Source organism: Papaver somniferum, chromosome 5 (assembly GCF_003573695.1).
Source record: "Papaver somniferum cultivar HN1 chromosome 5, ASM357369v1, whole genome shotgun sequence".
NCBI classification, from domain to species: domain Eukaryota; kingdom Viridiplantae; phylum Streptophyta; class Magnoliopsida; order Ranunculales; family Papaveraceae; genus Papaver; species Papaver somniferum.
The window spans coordinates 188,106,298-188,126,612 of record NC_039362.1 but is presented as its reverse complement, the minus strand read 5'-3'; positions in this window follow the sequence as shown (position 1 = coordinate 188,126,612).

The window sequence follows — 20,315 nt, the reverse complement described above, 5'->3', positions numbered from 1 at the left end:
TGAACTAAAGTATTCGTACTTTACTGGTTCAAGATATCCGGAAGCTAAGTCCGCCTACCCGTATGCGTACTTCCAGAAGTTCACATCCCGTGAATTTTTGCTGGAGTTTGTGAACTGAAAACAAACTCAATCCGGGTACTTAAGTATGCGTACTGATATACATACTTGAGTGGGTTATTTTCTAAAAACGGTTTATTCGTGAACTAAGACATATATAAACTACGGAATGCATATTTGCAAACCATGGCTATAATGTTCATGAATTGATTCTAGTGAATCAAAATCGTTTTTGCTTTGATTATGTCTTGTATACTTCTATGAGATCTAAGCAATTGAACAACTGTCTAACTAGTTCATTTGAGTCATTTGAACTAGTTATGTTGAAGATGAATAAGGTTGATACGAAAGTGCTCATATGGCTAACCATTGGTTAACTACTGTTGAACTAACTAGGTGTACATGTTTAGGTACGGTTACACAAACTTAAATGAACGTGCATTTCATTTGTGTATAACAAGCTAAGTTCGATCTAATGGTTGAAAGATATTAGCTTGAATCTAATCAGGTTTTCATCTAATGGTGAATATTGAATGCTTTGTTACCAAGGTAACTTAGATTGCAAACCATGATTTGGAGACTATATAAAGGAGAACTCTACTAACTGGGAAACCTAATCCCCACACCTCCTGTGTGATACTAGTTGTATAATCTAGAGTCGATTGTCCTTTAACATTAGGTTTCTACCGAGACCCTGTAGGTTAACGACTTGAAGACTTCATTGGGATTGTGAAGTCAGACCCAACTATTTTCTTTATAGTTGTGTGATCTTATCTTGCATATTCTATCGTACGAGTACAATCGTAAAGATTGGCTTGAGATTGATATCTCCGATAGGAAAGATATAAAAGTAATTACAAACATCTTCGTCTCATCATTTGTGATTCCACAATATCTTCTTTCGCCGCGTCGATTAATATTTTTGTGAGGTGATTGATAATTCTAGGATGTTCTTCAGGAATATAAGTCTGTGTTATCAATTGGTTCCCGTTCACCTTGATTTATCAAAAGACGAAACAAAACTCGTAGGTATTTCTGTGGGAGATAGATTTATCTATTATTTTATACTTTTTTGTGTGATACAATTTGTTTATTAAAGTCTTCGACTTTGGGTCGTAGCAACTCTTAGTTGTGGGTGAGATCAGCTAAGGGAATCAAGTGCGTAGTATCCTGCTGGGATCAGAGACGTAAGGAGCGCAACTGTGCCTTTAAAAAGTGTGAGATTGATTTGGGTTCAACTATAGTCCATACCGAAGTTAGTTTGTAGTAGGCTAGTGTCTGTAGCGGCTTAATACAGTGTGTGTTCAATCTGGACTAGGTCCAGGGGTTTTTCTGCATTTGCGATTTCCTCGTTAACAAAATTATAGTGTCTGTGTTATTTCTTTTCAGCATTATATTTTGTTATATAATTGAAATATCATAGGTTGTGCGTTAGTTGAATCAATTAGAATATCCGACCTTTGGTTGTTGATTTACATTGATTGATACTTGGATATTGGTCTTTGGTACCATCCAAGTTATCTCTCTTATATTTAATCAGATTCACAGATTTCTATTTGCTTAAGTAAGGATTAAATAGAGAGATCAAGATATTATAACTCTTTGATATATGATAGACGCATTTATGTGTCTATTTTGTTCTCAATGTTCTGTATTGTTAGACTTGATTAAGTACTTATTGTGTGTTCTTGTAGGAAATTTTAGAGAAATAAGCCCTTGCGGCGAAATGGGATCAAAAAGCAGCGTTTTACACCCCGGAGAAATGTACCGTAGGCACCCCAGAAATGCACCGGAAGCGTCCCAGAAATGTCCCGGAGGAACCCAGAAAAATTACTATTTCCAACCCAATTGATATTCGCACCCCAGCACTCTGGATAAGGGGCACCTTCTTCAACAATTTGAATTTGTGTTTTTGGCGGGAAATGAAGTTTTCAACTGGCAGAATTTTGATTGTCAAAATGAATGGGTTAGAGTGCGATTCAATCGCTGAAAATTGGCAGAAAGATGTGATTTGGCATAAGGAACAAAGTTTGGGTGGTGGTATCGATCAAATTTGGCTGGAATACGTGTTTTGATTCTCGAGTTCAAAACAGGGCAAGCATGCACTGGAGGATGATAATCACGCGTCATGGAGAGTTATGGACGTGTTCTGATGATGTGGAATGGCTCGAGCATCACTTTGGGTCGTGAAGAATCGATTTGGAGCGTGGAGGGAGGAAGTTTACGCAGGAAATTCCAAGTTTGGTAAGAAAATATTCGGAAAGTATTGTTATTCGCTGCCCGCATAGTGAAGAATTATATTGGAGTTATTGGCGAGATTTGGAGCTGTTGTTGGGTATAAATAGGCTCTTTGGGTCTACTAGAGAGGGTGTCGAGAGTTTGGGGTCGAGAGGAGGTCCAGAGAAGCAGAAATCAAGAGTTGATGAAACTCTGTTGCTGTTGCTGCTGATGATGAAGAACACCAAGAACAAGAAGAACGGACTCGCAAGGACAGTCGTTTATGAACAGTGTCTAAGACGCACAGCCGTGGGTCGCAGCGCTGTCTAAACAGCAGCAGCACTTGTCTTTTATCGTTCATTCTGTGACGCTTTTTGTGTGTCGAAGATTACAGTTTTACACCATTTTCTCTTCTTCTCATCATTTGTAAACCATTTTTGAGCCATAATAAATTATTTTGAGAGCATTTATACTATGATGAGCTAATTCCCTCGTATCCAAAGCAACGGAGGAAGCTATTCACGCAACATAAATGGATAACTATTTCATTTAATTATATAATTCACCTAATCGCTGCTTTTGCAGAGTTTTAAATTGTTTGAATGATTGTCTTAATTATTTGTTGTTCAGTTTGATAGGTTATGCTTGGTTTAATCTCTTGATAATCTATGCTTAAGGTTTACAAATAATGTTTGAGAATCTGTATGATTGATAGTGAATTAAAGATAAAAGAGGACTTAAGAATTGAATAGAGTTTTGAAATATTTATCATTCAATTTTGCATAATAGTGGAATCTAGTGTCTTGGTTACCTCTCGCACCCATTGTTAATAATTTTGTATATAATTTTATTAAATCTTTAAATTTATCCTTCACAAGTCCGAGAGTTTGAACCTCATTACTACAACCCACGAAAAATCATTAATCAATATACTTGATTAAGATTGAGTCTGGTTGATTCTCTTGAAAGTATGTTGGAGTTAGTCCATACATATTGCTAAGCGAAACATTGGGTGTGGCTGTTGTACCCCTGCTTTTCCAATTGGTATCAGAGTAGGCAAACACGTTTAAAGACCTTATAAGTCTGTGTTTTTAGCGATCTGACTCCATGGACAAGAGTACTATCTCTGATAAAAGTTCTGCCTCGTCTAATTCTATTAAAGAGAAAGATTATTTAATCTCGAATATAGATAAACCTTGTGTTCTGACGAGACAGACAAACACTGACATGTGTCATTCCGATTACCCTTCAAAAGAGTCTATCTCTATTAATGAACGGGAAACAGCTGAAAAGACTGAATTGTTTCTAAATCTTGTTAGAATCCAAGATGATATATTTAATTAGTTGAAACACCATGTCAATGTTCTTCTTGGTGTAGTAAGAGACTGCAATTTCAAAGAAAATACTGAAGATCACTCTTCACGTATGTCTCTTGAGGCAAGCCTTGAAAAAATATGTTCTGGAAATTGAACATCGCTTGAATAAACTCTCTATTCAAGGTCTTTCCAAAAAGTCTTCTATACCATCTACTTCTGTTGAAACCAAAGCTGCAGGTTCAGAAGTAAAATCGGAATCCCTTCCTATTAAAAGGGATGTGCCTGAAAGCCCCATTAGTCAAGGATGTTCCACATCACATGGAAGGAAGAAATCTCCTAACGAGACTGGTAAGACTATATTATCTAATCACTCTTGTGATCAGAAAGTATGCCTCTTTTGCGAAGCAAAGGGTTCTGCTAAACAAAAGAGGAACTCTAGGTTGAATAAAAATTCCCTTGTTCATCTTCAACACACCTTGGACTTAATTCTCAAAGGTGTAACTGACATTCGTATGTATAAACCAATTGGTTTTCGTACTTATCCTGGGTATGCTACCAGGAAAGTCATTTCAATGAGTTCCTCGAATGCTCGGGCGTCTTGAAAAAAATCGTTTAAGGAAAAATCAAGCCAGTCTTCTGTCAAAAAGGAGAAAACGTTGCTTTTGATGTGAATAAAACACCAGGGGAAAGAAGAGAGAATGATGATATGAGAAATAACATGAGGGAGATGATTAAAGATTATAAAGAAACTATCAACAGGTTATCAATTCCTGCAAGTCAAAAGTCTTCTGGTAAGAAATCAAACTATGTCTCATATTTTGATGACAGTAAGATTTATGATAATTTTTCACATCAAAATGGATTATTTCCTAGTTTTGAAAGGAAGAAGAGACCCAATCATAAACACTTTTCATTTAAGTATTTAATGGCTCATACTTGTGTTAAGTAATCACAATAGGTTGAACACTCACTTACGAAAGCCCTAGATGAGTGAGAAATGGTTAGGTATACTTATCGGCAAAGTGTCACTGATTATCTAGCTAATTTCTTATCGTTCTTAGATGGAGAATCAGGTAGCACTTTTGCATGAGTATTTTTTTGATCCTTCTTTGTTTATTGGTTTTTGGGTCTATGCGTTCAAACCTGTTTCTGTGATGTAAAAGGGTGAACGTTTTCGATCAACAAAGTGTTGTGTAAATCTTCACAAACAACCTTTATGAAAGGAGTTTTGTGGACCCTCTTCTGACGGGTACACGTACGGTTTTGGGATTCTCTCACAAACCAATCTTGTAAACCCTAAGTCTCTCGAAGCTTGTTTATATACCTATCCTATTGAGTTGAATTTTCTAACTCTAGGATTCATATTATCAATGGCTTCTTCTTCCTGCTCTTGGGATTTACCTAAAGACTTCATTGATAATGCGGCATATTTCGAATTCGATAAAGAGAAGGGAACCTTTGTTGAAGTTGAAGGATCTATTCCTCAATATCTCGATTCGTACTCGAATATTGAGGAGGTTGAAGAGATTTCGGCTGAAGTGGTTCTCGATTTTCTCAAAAACTTTGAGGATGCAAAGCAGCAACTTGTTGATACTATGAAGTGTCTTGACATGGTAAGAACTGAGTTGAAAAAGGTTAATTATGACCTTGTTCTCATGAAAACTCATGTCAAAGAACTTCTAAATAAGGATATCCACCCTGAAGATGTTATGGATGATGTCAATCACAAGCTTAAAGACCTCTCGACTCGTGAGGATCCTGAACAGTCTATATGATCTTAGTTCATGTTCAGGCATAGCACTGGAGTCTGCTTTTTGTTTCTTAGCTTGTGGTTTTTAGTTTTCCTGGTAAATCTTCTTTTATTGTTTTGTTTAGAAGAACAACTAGATTTTGGAATAGCCATTATTATGATTACACATAGCTATGTCCAACGTTTTCATCTTCATGTTTTTAGGTTTATTTATTTAGAATCTAAAAAATTGTATGGAAGATGATATTTATTTTTGCAGTATTAATCTTTATGGTTTTATATATTGCAATATGTTATAGGATATGTGTGTTTGCGTCCGTGAACTATGATTGTCCCATACCTTGTCAAAAGTTATGTCTTTCGTATGTCGATATGCATGTATTGATAAAATGATGAATGGACTTTTGACATCACAAAAGTTTGAAGCCTATTATGTCATTATTGATGGAAGATAGGATGAAATTTTTTTTACGAAGATTATGTCTATTGTATGTGATTATGCAAATAGTGATGGAAAATAGAATGAATCCTTGTCTATTCCGCAGTATTGATCTTCCCTGATTCATATTTTATGTATATACTGTGCGGCTCCGTAAGTTCTCTTATGTTGAGAATTTTCGATTTAATTAATCATGGGTACTCTTGTGGTTAATTGAATTTAGTATTGATTGGATTCAAATTCATATTCGTAGGTGATTTTTTATGTCCAAAGAAATCCTTCTTTTCTTATGAAATTAAGGTCGCTCTTGTTGTTTTTTCGAGAATGACATATTATGGGGGAGAGTTCTTAATTGAACTTGCGCTTAATTGCCAAATCTTTGTGGTGAGTGCGGCTGTGGAATATTATAGGGGTTATCTTGTATCTTTATAAACTCCTTGATGAAAGCATTTAGCTTCGGCTATATGTGATTGCATCTAAATGAGTTGATATGTGCCTTATTTTGGTCATGAAATGTCTCTATGGAAATTTTCATTAGGATCCCGTTCCTGTACCTTTGCCAATTTTATTGACAAAAAGGGGTAGAATTAATATGTAGTTCACACTACAAATACATATGGTTTTCAGATCATATGTAAGAGGGAGTGGTTTCCATGTGAGATGGAGTATTGACTAAGGGGGAGTGATACAATTGAACTTTGATATTACATAATGATACTATGACACTGTATAACAACGAATGAGAGTTCTGTTTTCTCATTGTTATAACTACGTATTTTCAACAACTATGATGCTAAACTTACAACCTTTGGAATCATTGGAGTACTTGGAAGTGACGAAGATTTCGAGTAATGTTGAAGATTAGGCATGTGGAATAGGAGATACAAAAGTGTATTATTTATTTTTGTATTCCATATGTATTAATAGTTTTGCACTAAAATTGACAAAGGGGGAGATTGTTAGAGCATTGCTCCGCCAAACTCGCATGCGTTGCTATCTCAAGCATGTTTGTCAATGTTAGTGATCAAAACTATAAGTCTTGATTTCTAGTCTACTATAGCTAAGTCTCGGACTAGGATAAAAAGTATAGTTGAGCTTAAGAACTCCATGGCGATCATCATACAAGACGGAGAACTACTCAAGGAACTGGTGGAACTTCATCGACTAAAAGGTATGTGGATACTTGAACTTATTCATCACTCAAAAGTCTATCTACTCTATCTCCTATCTTGGGACAAAAGTCGTTTTGCTATATAGACTTTGATTATACACATTTGCTATTTCGAGCCGAGTTTATCTCGCCTATCTATTTCTCGAAATATGTGTTGGTAAGCTTTCGCTTTGGCCAAGTTCATCTTTACCTTGTGACGAAAGTCATGTTAAGTTTCAATCACTTGAAAATGGCTTTGACGAAAAATGGTTTGTGAATAACAACTATATAACGTCCTCTAAGAATGTTTCAATGATTGAAATGAAAGTTTAGAATATATAACCAATGTTGGATATAAGCATTGTGTGGTAACACATATATGTATAAGTCTGTATTCCTTGAACCAAAGTATGCGTACTTTGTTGATCAGGAAAACCGGAAAACCAGTCCGCGAACTGTCGAAGGTTCTCGACCCGAGAAAATTTGCTGGAGTTTGTAAACTCTTCCGGGAACTTAAGTCCGCGAACTAAGTCCGCGTACTTGAGTTGGTCATTTCTAAAGACGATTATTCGTGAACTTAAACTTATATAAACTAAGGAATGCAACTTATATAAACCAAGGTATGCAAGTTTGCAGACTGTGGCTATAAAGTTCATGAATCGATTCGAGTGAATCAAATCGTTTTTTCTTCGATTGTGTCTTGTATACTTCTATAAGATCTAAGCAATTGAACAACTCTCTAACTAGTTCATTTGAGCCATTTGAACTAGTTATGGTAAAGAAGAATATGGTTAATATGAAAGTGATCATATGGTAACCATTTGGTTAACTATTGTTGAACCAACAAATGTACATGTTTGGGTACGGTTACATAAACCTAAAATCGTACATTTCATTTGTGTGTAACAAGCTAGGTTTTCGATATAACGGTTGAAAGATATTAGCTTGAATCTAATCAGGTTTTCATCTAACGGTGAATATTGAATGCTTTGTTACCAAGCTAACATTGATTGCAAACCCTGATTTGAAAGACTATATAAGGGAGAATTATAGCAACTGGGAAACCTAATCCCCACACCTTAAGTGTGATACTAGTTGTATTAGCTAGAGTCGATTCTCCTTTAACCTTAGGTTTATTATTGTAAACCAGGTTAACGACTTAAAGACTTCATTGGGATTGTGAAGCCAGAGCGATACTACTTTCTCGTAGTTGTGTGACCTGATCTTGCATATTCTATTGTACGAGTACAATCGTAAAGATTGGCTTGAGATTGATATCTCCGATAGGCAGGATATAGAAGTAATCACAAACATCTTCGTCTCATCGTTTGTGATTCCACAATATCTTCTTTCGCCGCGTCGATTAAGATTATTGTGAGGTGATTGATATTTCTAGGCTGTTCTTCAAGAATATAAGTTCGGGTTATCAATTGGTTCATGTTCACTTGATTTATCAAAATACGGAATAAAAATCGTAGGTATTTCTGTGGGAGACAGATTTATCTATTACTGTAGACTTTTTTATGTGATACAAATTTGTTTATTAAAGTCTTCGACTTTGGGTCGTAGCAACTCTTAGTTGTGGGTGAGATCAGCTAAGGGAATCAAGTGCGTAGTATCCTGCTGGGATCAGAGACGTAAGGAGCGCAACTGTACCTTGGATCAGTGTGAGATTGATTGGGTTTAAACTACAGTTTAGACCGAAGTTAGTTTGTAGTAGGCTAGTGTCTGTAGCGGCTTAATACAGTGTGTTTTCAATCTGGACTTGGTCCCGAGGTTTTTCTGCATTTGCGGTTTCCTCGTTAACAAAATTCTGGTGTCTGTGTTATTTCTTTTCCGCGTTATATTTTTTTATATAATTGAAATATCACAGGTTGTGCGTTAGTTCAATCAATTAGAATATCCGACCTTTGGTTGTTGATTTACATTGATTGACACTTGGATATTGGTCTTTGGAACCATCCAAGTTATCTCTCTTATATTTAATCAGACTCGCAGATTTCTATTTGCTTGAGTAAGGATCAAATCGAGAGATCGATATATTATAAATCTTTGATATACTTGATTAAGATTGAGTCTGGTTGATTCTCTTGAAAGTGTATTGGATTTAGTCCATACATATTGCTAAGAGAAATATTGGGTGTGGTTGTTGTACCCCCGCTTTTTCAAGGAGATACAAAGACAACATCATCCTTCGACTTGAGGTTGTGATATTTGACTTAAACTGTTTCATTCCTTGATGTATCTTTCAAGTCATGCATATTGAAAACAAAACTGCGAAGCATGAATGATTATACTCTAGTTAGACATAGTATTGAGGAATACAATACGAGGTTTATTGCTTAACCATTAAAATTTGTATATAAGACATCTATATAATCGTTTGAATGATATTGTGATTATGTATGGGTATAAGGTGAAGATTTCATCCTAGGAAACAATGTTTTACATTTGTTTTAAGGAAGTAAATTCCTGAACTTGTTTTGTGAATCGAAAGAGAAATTTCCAGGCATTATTGGTATTGTTATTTATTGCTTATCTTTTGAACTACCAATATGTGTGATTAGTATAACCTCTCATGACTTGTTTATGTTATTGGAAAAACTATTCACAAAGGCCTGACTTTTGTATTGGTATGACTTTTATTAGTGAAACCAATCCTAGTAAGAGGTGTAACCTATCACAAAGAGGAATCGATCCTTGTATGGGGTGCAGCAAGTTTTTAGTAGAAATGGGAACCGATCCTATGGACATGTGCAACACATTTTAGGCACAGGGGAACCGATCCTATTAACATGTGCAGCAAGTATAAGTTAGATACCATATATATGTGGGGAACCAATCCTAGTACCTAGTCAACCGAATTTTGGTAGCTAGCGTGACTATGCAAAGTACTCACATGAAGGTAGAACCGAAACTTGTTTTGGGTAGAATCGTGAAACCCATGTTTGGTGATTGATCGTTCTTGATAAATCACATAGTTCTTGAAAGTCAGATGAACCAATTCTAAACTTGTTTTGGAAGTGTGGCAAATCGTTTTTAAGATTGTAAGTATGAAAGAGGACTTACAAAATAAGGATGTCGACATACTTTGAACATGTGGAGTAACGCTAATCTTTAATTGTTCAAAGTTATTCCTTAATAGCTAAAGAAACAAAATCCCGGATCGAATAAAATAAATTGAGAATATTTTATTTAAGGGTTTTAATTTTATTTTAGGAAAATGAAAATTAGTAATATGCATTTACTAGTTGGAGATTTTCCAAGAGATTTTCGGTCAATATTTGGACAAAGTATTTCCAGGAATTATGGAAACCGAATCTGGAATATGTTGCATATCTTGAGAATATTTTCGGTTTGGGAAATCCCTTGTTGTCCAAACTTCCTTGGTCTATAAATATGAAAGTTTGCATTTCGAGCAAACTAATCCTTAGAGACAACAAAACTATCTTAGTTGTGCTGCTACTTGTGAAGCCGCCTATTCGGAGAGGAGAGTAACCTAATTAGGCAAAATCTCTTATGCCCGCTCAGTTTAAAGATTTCTTTGGGGATTGAGAAGCTCTATTAGTACCGTTGGTGGGAAACTAGATAATTACGATTTATCTTTTGTTTTCGATTGATTTCATTGACTAACGGTGGTTGAACTTTGATTGCAATTATTTATGCTTCAGAATCTTCTCTTCTGATATAAGATTCACTCAAACTAGATCGAAGTTTCGACGGGGATCTTTAGACTGTTTGTATATCTAAAGACGTCTTGTGATAATCCATTATTAACCGTCTGTGTGTGATTGATCACAAGAGATTCAAGTTGATTGTATGCAGGTGTTTATTGAAGATCTAAGAAGATTTGAAGACAAATAAGACTTTGATGATTTCTGATTTGGGTTCATAATCTTTGGTGTGCACAATACTTGTTTCGGTAAAAGAGGATCCAACTATAATCGGTTTATCCTTGTGGTAGATTATATTGATTAGTTTTGTAGATCACCATCAATAGAATTCTTTGTGATTAAATTATTGATTGCAAAATCTTAACAATTACTTTGGTAGCTGATAATAAGATAGATCTAAGAACCTGACAAAGAAGTTTATTGAGATAAACAAAAGAGCCTTTTCTCGAACTCGCATCACTTGGTTGAAAAGAGTTGATACCAAAGAGATTTGTTGTTCCTTTACTGTTTGGAATACGAACCACATGAATTGTTCCAAGTACGTGACTTATTACAGGTCGGAGGTGTGGGAATACAGATGGAACTAGGTGAACTATAGGTTTAGTTGCTTGGTCTCAACTATGCGAAGTTGGTTTGATTTTGTATACATCTTAATCTTGAGAGTATTCAATTCTAGATAAGGTCTCGGGGTTTTTCTGTATTTGCGGTTTCCTCGTTAACAAAATCTTGCTGTGTCATTTACTTTTATTTTCCGCAATTATAATTGTTGATATTATAATTTAAAATAAATTACACAAACGTTAATTCCTATTTATTTGATATCAATCCTATTGTGTTCGGTTAAGTCCGAACCTATTATCAAGTAAGCATACTTCGTTGTTGCATTTTCTCGATCTTGTATCCATAGTCAATCACACAAGTTATCTTGTTGTCGTATTGTCTCGATCCCGTATCCATAGACGATCACACAAAGTGTGAACCGATTAGTATATTGTCTCGACTCAGTCCATAGACAATCACTTTCGGAGAAAGGACTTATAGGTGGAAAAGTTTTAGTTTGAGGTATATTTGGGTACCCACGTCTTTTCAATTGGTATCAGAGCGGGCAAACACGAAAATATCTAACAATATTTATTTGGTGCGATCCAACCTGAAAAGGCGAGGGTACCCTAATATACCTCAAGCTAAAACTTTTCCTACCTATAAGTTCTTTCTCCGAAAGTGATTGTCTATGGGCTGAGTCGAGACAATACAACTAATCGGTTCATACTTTGTGTGACCGTCTATGGATACGAGATCCAGACACTACAACAACGAAGTATGTTACTTGATAAAAAAGGTTCGGACTTAACCAAACACAATAGAATTCACTTATCAATTAAATAGGAATTAACGTTTGTGTAATTTACTTTAATTATAATAAAACAATTATAATGCGGAAATATAAAGTAAATGACACAGCAAGATTTTGTTAACGAGGAAACCGCAAATGCAGAAACACCATGGGACCTTGTCCAGAATTGAATACTCTTCGTATTAAGCCTCTACACAAAATTATACCTAACTTCGTATAGTTGAGACCAAGCAACTAAACATGTAGTTCACCTAGTTCTGTATATATTCCCACGCCTCCAACTTATAAATAAGTCACGTACTTGGAATAATTTCTTTGGTTCGTATTCCAAACAGTAAAGGAACAACAAATCTGTTTGGTATCAACTCTCTTCAACCAAGTGATATGAGTCGGAAAAAGGCTCTCCTGTTTATCTTAACATAAACTCCTTCATCAGGTCCTTAGATCTATCTTATGTTCAATTACCGAAGTAATCGTTTAAGATTAAGCCAACAACACTATTAATCCAAAGAATTGTGTTGATGCCGATCTACTCAATTAATCAATCCAATATATCACAAGGATAAACCGATTATTAATTGGATCCTCTTTTACCGAAACAAGTATCACAAATCAGAAATCTTCAATATATTCTTCATCTTCAAATCTTCTTAGATCTTCAATAATCTCTTGTGATCAATCACTCACAGAACGGAGTCTGTTAACAATAGATTATCACAAGATCATCTTTAGAACTAACAACAGCTTAAAGATCCATGTCGAAACTCTGAACTAGTTTGAGTGAATCTTATATCAGAAGAGAAACTTCTCAAGCATAAACAAACTAGGTGCAATCAGATTTCAACCACCGTTAGTCAATCAAATCAATGTAAAACAAAAGATAAACAAAAATTATCTAGTTTCCCACCAGTGGTACACGTTAGAGCTTCTCAATCCCAAAGAAGACTTTAAACTGAGCGGCCGTAAGAGATTTCGCCTAACCAGGTTACTCTCCTCTCCAAATAAGCGGATACACCAATAACAACACAACAAAGAGGAAGCTTTTTGTTACGAAGGATTAGTTTGCTAGAAAGGCAAACTTTAAGTATTTATAGACAACGAAGATTGGACACCAAGAAATTTCCAAAACCTCAATATATTCATTAAAGCACAAAAATTCGGTTTTCATAATTCCTGGAAATGCTATATCCAAAAATAATGATCGAAATCTCTCGAAAAATCTCTAATTAGTAAATGCACATTAATAATTCTTATTTCCCTATAAAATAAAATTAATAACCTTAATTAAAAGATTCTTAACTTACTTATGTTTCGATCCTGGGATTCTCTTCTCTTAGCTATTAAGGAATAACTTTGAACAATTAAAGAAATAAACATTCATAGCACGTGTTCAAAGTATGTCGACATCCTTACTTTGTAAGTTCTCTTTCACACTTACAACCTTGAAACCGATTTGCCACACTTCCAAACAAGTTTAGAATTGGTTCATCTGACTTTCAAGGACTATGTGATTGATCAAATAACATTCAATCACAATCATGGGTTTAACGGTTCTACCAAAACAATTTTCAGTTCTACCTTCCATGTGAGTACTGATAGACACATTTTTGTGTCTGAAATATCCTCAGTGTCTGTATTGCTAGTGCTTGATTTTATACTTATTATGGTGTTTTTATGTTTGTATAGGTGTTTTTGGAGAAATTCACTTGTGTGGAAAAAGTTGCTCGAAAAGTACTATTTGGACCCCCCGAGGACATTTGCTAAACGGACCCCCAAGTCGGATAAGGAGCACCTAAATTACTAAGGGGCACCTTCTTCACTATTTGCACCCTAGGGAGCCACCTGTTATTCACACCCCCAGTTTGGTTAGGGGACACCATCTTCTTAATTCAGCGTGTTTTAGGTAGACTAAAAGGCTGAAAATCATTGGTTATTTTCTGCTGGACTAGACAGGAGCGGTAGGGTCGCTGGAATCGATCCAGTTGGGCTGGATAATCATTTGGAAGCAAAACAGGGAGTGAGGAAAAACTCATCTTTTCCTGCATTTAATCTGTGAAGATTGATGAAGATATTTGGCGAGATTCTTGGCTTGAACTGGATTGGTATTGATCTGTTACGCTAAAACAGGGGTGATCACTGCATTTGATTCAGAAAAGGAAGGTCGATTCTCTCATTTGAAGAAAACGGGGCCGATATATTCTTTATGAAATATTCTCGGGACTTCTCGTTATTTTGGGAAGTTATCTTGTGGTAGAGGCGTGTTTGATGTTATCTGGTGCGTGTAGAATCTTTTTGGAGTGTGTTACATATCTGCAGACGCATGAGAAGGCAAATCAGGGAAGAAAATATTCCTGAGAACATTTTTCTTCACTTCTGTATAATGGGAGATTTTGTGGAGTAATGAGGAGTTATTTTTGGTCCTGTTGAGTATAAATACGACTCTGGGATATCATAGAGAGGAGATGGAGAGTTATGGTATGAAATAGGGTGAGAAATCATAGTTGCGGAGCTTGTCTCTGCTGCTGCCATTGAAGGGGAGAACGAAGAACATAGACCACATAAAACAGTCGTTTATCAACAGTGATAACGACACAGCAGAGAGAGTCGCAAAGCTACAATGTCAGTGACAAAAAAGTTTTATCGTTCTTTTCAGTTTGTAACAAATAAAACTGTTACAAACCCGGTTTTATCATATTTTCTCCCATTTCATCTTTGTAAACACCTTTTGAGAAATAAAAATGACTTTTGAGTGTGTTTTTATCATGTGGAGCTAGACCCCTTTTCGGGATAATGAAGGAAGCCAAATTTCACTAATGCGGTAATTATATTAATTCTTTTTATGACTAATTGCACAGTTATTTAATTGAATTGTGATTATCGTTGAATGATTGTTATTTCAATTGATGGGTTATTCTTCCTTAATTGTTTTGATATCCCATGCTTTAGATTTACATCCATTACTTTTGAAATCTACTTTAGGCAATGAATTAGAGTCAATGAAACTTTATATTATGGGCTCTTATTGTTTAGAATTGGTATTTGAACTGCATAAAATTGAAGTCTAGTGGAATTCTGAGTCCCGGTCATCTCTTCGTCTTGTGACATAAGTTGTATATTTTATGTATATATAGTATTTTTTTTATTTAAGCCTAGAATCAATCTCAACAAAGTCCGAGTGAACGACAACCTTATTTACTACTATCTAAATTTCGATCAATTTTTGGCGCCGCCGACGCGGACTTGTGTATAGATTTGTTTTTATGTTTTATTTTTATTTATTTTTTGTTCTTTTTTACGCATTTTGGTATTTCTTGTTTGATTTCAAATTTGGAGCTGAGCTAAAGAAAAATAGAAAAGTACCGAAAAGAAAGGTGAAGCCCAAAAAACGAAATAAAAGAGGAATCCAAAAGGAGTGAAGAATAAGATTTTGTAAATAGTTATTTTATTTATTTTATTTTTAGAAACTGTAATTAGGGTTTTATTTTTGTAATCTTTTATTTTTGGATATTTGTTTTTTAATTTTCGGACATTGGACTTTATTTTATTTTTAAAACCCTACGGAAGGGTTAGTTTAAATATAAACTGCACAGGGAAGGACGGCGATTACGATATCGCCTCGGCCCCTCGGGTTCGTACATGACATAGGAGTCGTGTCCCGGGTCGACTACAACGGTTCTTCACCCGTATGGAACGGGAGGTAATATTTCTAAACACCCACAAATCTCCTGTCAGCGGGTTTACTGGATGATTTTGTATGCATATATGTTGAGGACCTGAAATCGGATTTAATTTTCTAGTAAAGGGCAAGGCCTGGACAAATCAAGATAAGGACTCGGATATCATCATCGTTTCCTTCTTGACCGCCTTAGGAACACGTAACCTACGCGAACCTAAGCCTTAAAATTTGGACTAGAACGAGACCGATAGGGTAACGAGCTTAATAGGAAATTCGTTCGAAAAATATTGGTTGCTCTATTGAGCATACTTCGAAGTTCATGATGGTTACTGTAAATTGAATGCGCCGTCTTGTAATGCCGGTGAGGCCTTGGGTATCAAAGCTCCACTAAGATTCCCTCGTCTATATTTAACTTACTTTAACTCGGACTGATTCCAGAGAGGTTTGCTCAGATTGTAACGAATTTCTTTTCAAAAGAATATAAGCTATTCTAGAAACAATCTAAGGGAGCCATCATGATTTTTGTTTGCTAGATAAAATAGGCTTGTTGTGGTCGAGTCAGCCTTCTTTCTGCTTGTTGAGAATTCCCTTGCAGTTAGGATGTCGAACTGGTATAACCAATATAATGATTATTCGACTGAGCAACATGAACATTATTATTTTTATGACCATAGTGTGAATAGTGGTTGGGAACGCGAAACTTTTGAAGGTTATGGGTCATACCACGGTGAGCCAAATTAGTATCCACATACCCACCGGTCATACGAGCAAGATTCTTATAATTCCTCTCCTCTAGATGAAGCACGTAAGATACTTGAGTCAACGAGTAAGTTACTTGAGTCGACACATAAGTTAGCGGACACAAATGACTTAGTTATGGACGAAAGAACGGTCTAAATAAGTGAAACTTCTTTGGAAGACAACCTCAGGAAGTTAGCTGAGTCAACATGTAAGTTAACTGAGTCAACACGTGAGTTTGCTGAGTCAACATATAGGCTTGAATTAGAGACGGAAGAAAGAACTGCTCGAATTACTCTTGATTGCCAATACATTCTTTCCTATATCACCCGTGAAAATAAGGATAATTTTTATCAAGATGACGAGGTTAGAATTGGTAACAATACTTTAGATGAGGTTCAACCATTTTCATGTTATTATAATGATGATTATGATAGTGTTGATGAAGAATCTGAAATATGTAGGCATAGTAATCAGGAATTTGTTACTCCAAATAAACTTTATGTTGATAGTGTTATTTCTGGTTCAAATCCCGATATTTTAATGATTATTCACCTATTCAAAAGGACGAGGATTTGATTAGAGATACCACTTCTTTAGATGATGTAATATTTCCTTTTGATTACGAAGTCGATAATGGTTTAGAGGAACGAGTTTATTCTGAGAATACCGTTTTAGAGTCTAGCGATTTAGAAACAATGGTCTTATACGAAGAAAATGAACTCGTATAGCTATTAAATATGAGTGAGGATGCGTCACTTGAGTATAACCTAGAAGAAGCAATTGACTATTTTCAGGATTCCCACGATCTAGAAATTAAGGAAATTGTAGCTAGTCTATCTAGAGATACCCAAAAATCTAAGTTTGGGGGTGATTATCATTCTCCTTGTTTCATACCTTTAGCTCTTACAAAGATCCCTCACTTAGGACTTGAAATTTATGCCTCAACCATCTTACAAGATTATCTTCATACACTTTTTCCTGATGTCCATAAGGAAGTTCAGTTGTTAGAAACCCATCCTCTGGTTGATGTGGTTAACCCAGGCTATGATACCAAGATTGACTTTGTTTTCCCACCAAAAACTTTTCTATCAATTGTGGGAACATTTGATTTTTAAGATATGTCCGTTATTAAGTTTTGAGACTAAACCTAATTACTTTAGGACAATAGGGTCGACATATTCTCTTAAGGAAGACCACCTCTTTCATTGTGGTCAGCTGTGTGAGTCAAATATGATTGACTTAAAGGATCCCCAATTATTCAGGCTTTTGTTATGCGCTTCTAAGTTCTTAGTTGAGTATTTCCAGACTCTTCAGCCTGATCTTCAGAATGCCTTGGAGGAAATCCAACCGATGAAAACTTTTTATTTAGACCCTTTTATAGAGCCCGAACCTGAACCATAACTAGATGTAGTTTTCTTAAGCAAGGGTATGTTCGGTATCTTCTTGGTCTGCTGCAGTTTCCTCTTCTTGTGGGTAACACTTTTTGATCCAGATGACCCACAGTTATACCGTCTACTGCTATATGATTCTACGAGGTGACTAATTCTTCCAATGTCTGGCTGAAGACTTTAAACTTATGACTTCTTGAGAGGTAACCCATTTTCATGCGACACGGCAATGTTCTTCCTTATTTCTTTTCCCTCAAGTGGTAATAGTTTCTCCTTGTTCATGTTTTTAATTTTATCTTTAGAACATTGAGGACAATGTTAGATTTAAGTTTGGGGGTAAGGGAGAAACTTCTAGCCTCACATAGTATCCCGTTAGCTAAGTTTACATACTGTTTTTCACCAAAAAGATAGAAATTGGAATTGCTAGGGATAACATTCTATTGAGACATTAGAGAAAAAGACATTGAGATCTTTGAAATTCAGGAGAGAACTTGTTCCTTTTAGAGGGTAACCGTGATGGACCTAACCATCCATGATGGAAAGGCAAGTAGGTCAGAAGGAAATGCCAGAAAGACAAAGCAATCTCACAATGTAGTCTTAGTTACTGGATTACGACTCTCTGTCAGTAGAAACTTATCATCATCAACAAGCAGAGCGACATCAAAATCTATGAAGAAAGTTGAAGACGTTTAAGGTTTAGAAGCAACAATAGAAAATAAAAATTCAAAAAATCAAAGTTGAAGACTTAGTTAAAAGAATTTATAAGAGCAGATGATATAAGTTGTTGAAGTTCATGATACCAAGACATCACAAGTTGCGAAAATCCAAGTTCTAAAGTCTTTTTCTCATGTCCATTTAATTTTTTGTCTTGTTATTTTTGTGTTGAAAAAAAAATTAAAAAAAATCATCGTTGCGTTTTGTTCAATAAGGGCATAGGGAATTAAAAATCTATAAGGAAGTTTCAAGAAAGAAATTAAGAAGAAAAGTTAAATGGTCAAGGTTCTACGAGGTTCGAGAGTTTATCATAAACAGTTGAATCCAAAGAAGCCGTTGTTTCTACTGAGAACTATGAGAGAGTTGAAGAGAAATGTGCATATTGGTTGCTTTGTTAGTCCGCTTTCCATTTGGCACAAGATCTTTCTAGCACTGGTTCAACTCATCACAAGTAATTAGTCCAGTTGTGTAGCAGATGTCCCTCTCATCTTTATTTCTCTCCTAATCTTATCTAGCTGTAAAGCGGATGTATCTTACAATGTTTATCTAGATTTGTAGCGGATATCTCTTTATGTAGCAGTATTGCGGATGTGTCTCCCATTTTCTTTAGTCACCTTTAGAGCTGGAACCTTTAATTTCTCTGGCAATTCTAGTGAATTGGAGATAGGTTGAGAATATGTATGTCCTCATAGCTATTTGGATACATGTGACCAATTAGAAGTCATGGTTTTGTGGGTACACCTCTGGTAAACCATCCCGAGTTTATAACTCGGTCACTAGGGCCACCTAGTGAGTTAGGATTATTTTTTCTAGATTAGTTTTGCTCGCGGACTAGCAAATAATAAGTTTGGGGGTATTTGATAGACACATTTTTGTTTCTGAAATATCCTCAGTGTCTGTATTGCTAGTGCTTGATTTTATACTTATTATGGTGTTTTTATGTTTGTATAGGTGTTTTTGGAGAAATTCACTTGTGTGGAAAAAGTTGCTCGAAAAGTGCTATTTGGACCCCTCGAGGACATTTGCTAAACGGACCCCCCAAGTCGGATAAGGAGCACATAAATTACTAAGGGAACCTTCTTCACTATTTGCACCCTAGGGCGCCACCTGTTATTCACACCCCCAATTTGGTTAGGGGACACCATCTTCTTAATTCAAGTTTCAGTTTTGGAGGGAACTTTTGCAGCCACCGGCCAGAGATTAAGGTTTGCGATTTGAGCGTGTTTTAGGTAGACTAAAAGGCTGAAAATCATTGGGTATTTTTCTCTAGACTAGACTGGAGCGGTAGGGTCGCTGGAATCGATCCAGTTGGGATGGATAATCATTTGGAAGCAAAACAGGGAGTGAGGAAAAACTCGTCTTTTCCTGCATTTAATCTGTGAAGATTTATGAAGATATTTGGCGAGATTCTTGGCTTGAACTGGACTGGTATTGATCTGTTACGCTAAAACAGGGGTGATCACTGCATTTGATTCAGAAAAACAAGGTCGATTCTCGCATTTGAAGAAAACAGGATCCATATATTTTTTGTGAAATATTCTCGGGACTTCTCGTTATTTTGGGAAGTTATCTTGTGGTAGAGGCGTGTTTGATGTTATCTGGTGCGTGTAGAATCTTTTTGGAGTGTGTTACATATCTGCATACGCATGAGAAGAAAAATCAGGAAGAAAATATTCCCGAGAACATTTTTCTTCACTACCGTATAATAGAAGATTTCGTGGAGTAAGGAGGAGTTATTCTTGGCCCTGATGAGTATAAATACGACTCTGGGGTAGCATAGAGAGGGGATGGAAAGTTAGGGTATGAAATAGGGTGAGAAATCATAGTTGATGAGTTTGT